Source organism: Charadrius vociferus, unplaced genomic scaffold (genome assembly GCF_000708025.1).
Source record: "Charadrius vociferus isolate BGI_N301 unplaced genomic scaffold, ASM70802v2 scaffold262, whole genome shotgun sequence".
Classification (NCBI taxonomy): domain Eukaryota; kingdom Metazoa; phylum Chordata; class Aves; order Charadriiformes; family Charadriidae; genus Charadrius; species Charadrius vociferus.
Window position 1 is genome coordinate 2,656,947 of NW_009647218.1, and position 7,429 is coordinate 2,664,375.

The following is a 7,429-nucleotide window of genomic DNA, read 5'->3' on the forward strand; positions in this document are numbered from 1 at the left end:
CTGAGACTCGAGAGGGTTGTCTCACCCTGGCCTTTTAATCCTCGAGGTGTCTGCCTGAGTGGCATCCCAACTCAGGGGAGATGCTGGTCACAGCCCACTGCGATCCAGAAGAGCTCAAAGGGTCTTGCTAAAATCATCACTTATAGGGTCTGAGATAACTGACTTCCGTCAGGTATTTTTCCACTCCGACCCAACTTGGACAATGGGATATTCTGGTACTTTCCACCAGTTGTGCAAGCCCAGAACTTGCTACATCTTGAAGTTCTGGTATCAGCCCCCTTTTTGGGCCACGATCATTGTTATTTTTCCCAAACGATAGGAGTCATGGGAACCAGGTACACTAAAAGGTTGCGATAACATTCTGCTCCGTTACTCTCCACTGTTTTCTTTCTTTCATCTTGGACCATTATGTGTCTCAGGTAATGTTCTGGTCCATCATATTGTTATGTGGCCCACATGTGTGTGGGGGGAAAATCGCACCAAGTGGCCTAAAGCGGGGGAGGGTGGTTGTACCACCACACCTGAAAGCCATTATAAATAATTTCTCAAGTGGCAACTATTAATCACAAGAAGAAATGAAAAAAAAAAGTAAAAAGTTGTAGGACACAAGAATGCTGTCAGATAAATCAGAATATAATTAAAAAAGAGGGACTTGTATCTAACCAAACAGCCACTTCGGCAGCTACATAGAAAGACCAATTTGAATTCAGCATTGAATTACTGTTGTGTATCAGTTCAAGCAGTAGAAGTGAATATGTAAGCAGAGAGATGAAGAGTTTTAATAAACTAATCCTTATAATAACAGGCAAATTTTCTTTAATAAGATTAAAGATTGAAGAGAGAATGATATATCTGGGCAAAAATAGAAACTTAATTTTAGAATCCTAATTCCATATTAAAGGTGCCCATGGGTGGAATTCTCAAAAGTGACAATAAAATTAAAAAAAAAAAAAAGAAACAAGATCTACTGAAATAATTTATTTTTGTTTTCTTCTATGGTTACGGTAATTTAAAATATGGCTTCTTTTTATACTTTTTTATTAGATCAATACTATTTCCTCAATAATATTTTGAAATATTTGATTACATTATATTAAGCTTTTAGTTACCTTTAGAAAAATAATTCTGATTAGGAAAACTGGAAATCAGTATAATGAGTTCCATAGTTCTCAGAGTTTTGATTCAAATCATTAAAAACATGGATCATCTTGTTATAGTTTCATTATAACAATTAAAATTATTAGGTTGCCATACAATACATTTCTATCTTTTAATGAAATGAAAAATAACACAAAAGGCTCATGTGACAAAAGAAAAAGCTCTTCCTTAGCATCCTTCATCCTCCCCAGTCTCCTTCTGATGAGCCAAGCTTTACAGGTGAGAATAAGCCCATGCCCGATGCCTAATTAGCCCCACAGTCCATTCAGTCTTTGAGCTACTCAGCAAGACTACCAATAATGGAATCAGTTTTGACAGGGATTTTTTGCTTAACAGTCTTGTTAAGCAAACTAAAGACTGGACTGAGCACACACACGCATTTTAAATAGACCATTGAATAGAACTAGGCACAGCTTTAGGATGGATGATTTGTTAAATAAAAACTTTTTTACAGAGAAGTCTTCCTCTCTCCCAATTATTCATAATTTTAGGACCAAATTAGGAAATGTTTAGGGCAAATTTAGGAAAAAAAAAGCATGATGGGTAAGAAAAAACTCCAGAAGTACCAGAATATTTTTTGACATTTTCTAAACAGAAAGAAATCTGGCTAATTTAGACATTCATTAGAGAAATATGACTTTTAAAAGTAGAAAATAAGTGAAAATGAAATGCAGGTTGTGTTTGTTTGTGGGGTTTTTTTGTTTTTGTTTTTTAGTTATTACTTTTAGCTAGAAAAAAGTATTTTGAGTCTACCTGATGATTCTGTTTGATCAGTCACTGTACTGCAACAAACCAACCACAGAATGATTTGTACAACTTTGCTGGAAAAATTCTGGGATCCCAGAGCCAGAAGACAGTCTAGTATATGGGTCTGGTCCTGCTTTTGGGCTTTTAAACTTACCAGGAGATTGTAAAAGTGAGAGTTTGACCAGTGCAGCGTCAGAATACAGCTTGCATAGCTAATGCAAGATCTCTCTCTCACCCAATGCATTTAGAAGGAAAGGATAAGATTTTTCTGTAATGTCTGTAACATCCTCCCTTTCCAAAAGCTAGCCCCAAGGTACTCACTGCACCTCATTTCTAGTTTTAAATCCTTTCCTGTGATGGTAAAGGAAGTATTTACACAATGCTACAGCATGCAGTGAGTAGGGGTGATCATGAAGGGTGATGCTGTCTCAGCTCGAGGGTCTGCATTACAGTATTGATTTAACTGCACAAGGTTAACACTGAGCCAGCCCTTCTGCTCTGTACTCATTTTTCAGATCTTTAACTGTACCAGAATTTGTGTCTAAGCTGAAACCTATCCCCATGGCTTATGCTGTAGAAATTGCTTACATTAACTATCACGTCCCACACTTCTGAAGGAGAGTTTATAAAGCGCTCTTTGAATGCAACGGATTCATCAAAATACGGTGGTCTACTCTAAACTGAAGACCAAGGTTTTCAAGATAGACTAATAACTTGAACTGACTGTTTTCGAATCCCCAGTCTGAGACAAATATAAAGGATTGTGTTTCAGAAAATGTTCTTTTAAAATTGGGCAATTTAAGTCTTTAGTCTGCTAAAAAGCTCAACGAGGATCAGTGGTTTGGTCTACTCTGATAACATTATATTGTGACATGAAGTCATTTACTGTTCTTCAGTGGCTTAAGCTAGAATGAAAATCTAACTACTGTTCTTTCAAGTTTTAACATATTCCTTCCCTTAAACAGCTAACCACTAAAGAGTTTTAAGAATTTTTTCAAATAGGTTAAATTACTGCCCAGTATTAAATTTCTAGAAGGCATCATACTGACCATCTTTTTGAAACCTTTTAGATCACTAGTATCCTCATTCCTGAGCATCTGGTACAAGATACATCGTTTCACAACACTTCAAGGAACGGGGAGGTAGATTTGTCTATTTTATTTTACAGCTAGAAAACTGATTTACCTGAGGCCAAATAGGAAGCCTGGACCAGAGGAGTGCCCTGAAGTTGTCTCTCCCATTTCCCTGTCAGCCTAAAGCCTGGGATAGCCTTCATTTCCCCATTCTGCTCTTATAGTAGTGGAAAGGGAACGGCACTGTCTGTTTTGTTATTTCAACAGTTACCAGACATACAGACTGAATGCCTAGAGCTTGACAGTTAGGATGTAGTGGATTTTTTTCCCTTTGGCAGCTTTTTCTTTTATTCTGGAGAAGTAGCATAGTGATGGCAGAAAGATGCAGGAGACAAACTATTTACTTTTGCTCTTGACAAACTCTGTGAGTTTGGCTAAATGGCAGTTTTTATTTTCCTCACTGCAAAATGTGTATTAACCAAATTTCAAGTGTATTAAGAAGATTCAGAGTGCAATTCAGCTTAACTTCCACTGAAATAAAACATTTTATGCTCATCCTTAAAATGCTTTTCTAAATTGACCCTTTGCCATCACGTCTGTAGTATTCACTACAATGGTGGAGTATTTACATAGTACTGTATATCAACCTTAAATTTTCATGTTTCTAAATATTTTATTTGTTATAAAATTAATTTTTGACACCAAAATGAACATGTAAATAATTAAACCTTGCAGATGCATTTATATTGGATTCAGAAAAAGAATCACAAATAAAATATTTGGCCATTATATAAAAGCCATTTTGCCTGATAAAAATCACTAGTTGTCAAACTAGTATGTTCTGTTAAGCTTTTCAGCCTTCACTCTACACAAAATTTTGTAGAGTGGTTGTCAAAAACTATGAAATAAAGATTCTGTTGAGTTTGATTTGATATGATTCTGATTGGGTAAGTAGGTATTGAAGCTACTGTTTCTAGGGAAGATATGACTATTGCCCATAACAATTGTTTTGAAAAACTTTATTTCTGCTTGATCACTTAAAAAGAATGTAATTAGAGTACTGCAATTATCCTGAGCATCACAGTAGCACCAGAAACCATTAAGCACTACATTTTCTTTTTCCCTGATCTATTTTTCAGTTGCACCTCAATTAAAAAAACGTTGATTTAAAGGATACTGACAGTCTCCTCACTTTCTACTTGTATCAGCGTTCCTATAAGCAAAATACTCAACTGTGTTAAAAGGGAACATAATTAAAAAGTTGATGCATCTCCTACTGATAATTGCTCAGTTTTACTGTAATACAGTATGTTGGAATATATTACCATGGCAGAAGCAGTCACAACACCTGGGTGAACTTGACTTGTAGGAGAAAATTTGCGGGTTTGTTACCAGGAGCACCGTACTGTTATGCATGAACGCACTGCTGAAGAGGCTGTGCAATCTCCACTTTTAAAATGCCACATACCTGGCTGGTTCCACCCTGGAGCAGAGAAACTGGGTAGATGACCTTTTAAGGTCTCTTCGAATCCTGTTTTTCCATAATCCTATGATTTCTTGACATATGAAACTGTAAAATGTATTGACAGGTATTTTAGATTTTAAGGTGAGCAAAGACAACTCTGGAGCAAACATCCACTTGCCTCTAATCCAAGAACTAATTTTTTGTTTTCCAAAACAATCCCATCTGTATTCATCAGATGAACATACGATTAGAGTGATTTGGAAAAGGCTGAAATCCAAAGCACTTTCCCAGCTAACTCAAAAGAGAAGCAGGAGTTTAAACAGGGGAGGGGAAAGACTGTTTGTGTAATATCATTTCAAAAGAACTTTATAGCAGCTTGTTCTTCTGGTTTTCCAGATTAGATATTAAGAAAAAGCAATCAGGTGTCATAATACACTGTTTTTGCTAGCACACTTGCCGGTATTTTTGAAGAGTGAGAGGTTACATCTAACTGTTGCCTTGTACTACTCTCCCTATACCCATACATCTGCCATCTCTTAGATATCTAACTACTACATTGCTAGCTCCTCTGGGACAGGAATATCTTTGTGGTATGAATACGAAATATCCAGTACAGTATTTTATTGCCTTGATGGATTTGTAACTGGATTTCCTAGGTGCTACAGTAATGCAAAGAACAACAATGATAAGATGCAAGGAAGACTAGTTCCTCAGAAATGCAGCTGATAATTAAGTGACGTTTGCACATTTTAAGCAAGTTTCCTAATGTCTGCCTACTTTTCATATTTAATATCTTCTTTGATCATTTTATTACACATCTTTCTTCATCGTACTATAGAACAGATACTCTTTATGCAGTGAAACTCCTTTAACGCTGCTAGCATGTCATGGTACAGTTACGGGGTGGGTTGTGACTAGAACTGGCATGGACAGACAAGCACAAAGAACTTTAAAGCTCTACTGCATTCTTTATGGACACTTTGCTTTCATATTAGATTTATTTTATATGTAGCTACCTACCACTTCTGATCAATTAGTTGGCTTCTTGGCACTGGAAGATGGTGAGCTTGTCTCAATTACACATGCATAAGTTAGTTCTTGGCAGTCCCACATAGACATGAAGAGTACAGAAAGTTGCATTGCATTCCCCAGGAACACAAGTTCCTACAGACACATTATACTCCATACTATTCTGAACAGAATATCAGTGAGCTCTGGAATACAGATCAAAGCTGAAGTCTGAGGACTACAGTAAACATCTTGTTTCTCCAACATGATGATGGACATCTGTACAACAACGGAAGAGTCCATCTGTGCAAGAGACACGGATTTACGGGATAGTTCTACCTTTTCAAGAGTGCCTATGCATAATAAGACATAAAATAATAAAATAAAATAAAATAAAATAAAATAAATAAAACAAAATAAATAAACCAAAACAGAACAAAACCTGAACGTGAATGTGAACATGAAAAAAACAACCCCAGCCCCCAATCCCCCTAAAATAAAGAAAAAATGTACATCTGTCAAAACCCAAGTCTATAGCATTCAAGTCTTGCTATGCAAAGACAGTGAAACTAAAGAACAAGCTGCAGTCATTATGTTACTTAATATTAAAGACTTCATGTACCAATCTCAGTGTAACTTTCCTTAGTAAAGGTTTCTCAAGTTGCAGAAAACCTTTTTTGTCTAAACAGCTGAACTATCACAGAAAGATACTATTTGTCTTGTAGTTTGGACGTTCAGGTGAGAAGCAAGAAACCTTGGGTTCAAAGCCAGAGGTGACATAATTCATACCAGGAAATCTGAGTTATATTGGCTGTTCCATGCCTCCCTGACCCACCTGTAACCTAAGTTTCCTTACAACCAGTCTCTGGTACTCTGGGTTAGAGCTCATAATCCAGTGCTTCAGAAGTAAGAGAGAAACCTTAGGAAGGTTGTGGTTTCATCCTGTTGTTGATCAGTACATTTTTTGGAACGATCATGTAATTCTGTAAGGCAGAAATAGCATTTTACCAGCAGCAGAAGTAAAATCAAGGATGGGAACATGAACAACTTGGCAGTGCAAGACAGGTCTGGGTGATGTACCTGCCCACCACTGTGTGATACTGAAGAGCCTGGACAAGAGTTTTTACTGAAAACCCTAACTGCAGCATTTGCTGTATGCTGCAGAGCAATACATGACCTCGGGCACACCACATAACAACAAGAAGTCTCCTGTGTTTTTGTGCAGAATGCCAAATTCATCTGTGTTCTTCAGATTTGCTGTCTGTGGTAGATTTTCTTTCCATTTAGATTACCAAAGACACTGCGTAAAGCAAGATATTATTTTAATGGAGTCTGCAAGACATTAATGATAGCTTCTTTAACTGCACACAGAGGTTGTTCTCTGCCCATGTTCTGCTTTGTTATAGTTGTCATTTTATAACCATAGCAAACCACAAAGGCATAATTCAAATTATTTTCTTCTTTTCATAGAATCATAGAATGGTTTAGGTTGGAAGGGACTTTGAAGATCATTGAGTTCCAACCCCCCTGCCATGGGCTGGGACACCTCACACTAGACCAGGTTGCTCAAAGCCCCATCCAACCTGGTCTTAAACACCTCCAGGGACGGTGCCTCCACAGCTTCTCTGGGCAACCTGTTCCAGTGCCTCACCACCCTCAGAGTGAAAAATTTCTTCCTAATATCTAATCTAAATCTACCTTTTTCCAGTTTAAAGCCATTCCCCCTTGTCCTATCACTACATGCCCTTGTAAAAAGTCCCTGCCCATCTTTCCTGTAGACCCCCTTTAGGTACTGGAAGGCTGCTGTAAGGTCTCCCCGGAGCCTTCTCTTCTCCAGGCTGCACAATCCAAACTCCCTAAGCCTGTCCTCATAGGAGAGGTGCTCCAGCCCTCTGATCATCTTTGTGGCCCTCCTCTGGACCATCTCAAACGGGTCCATGTCTTTCCTATGTTGGGGGCTCCAGAGCTGGATGCAGTA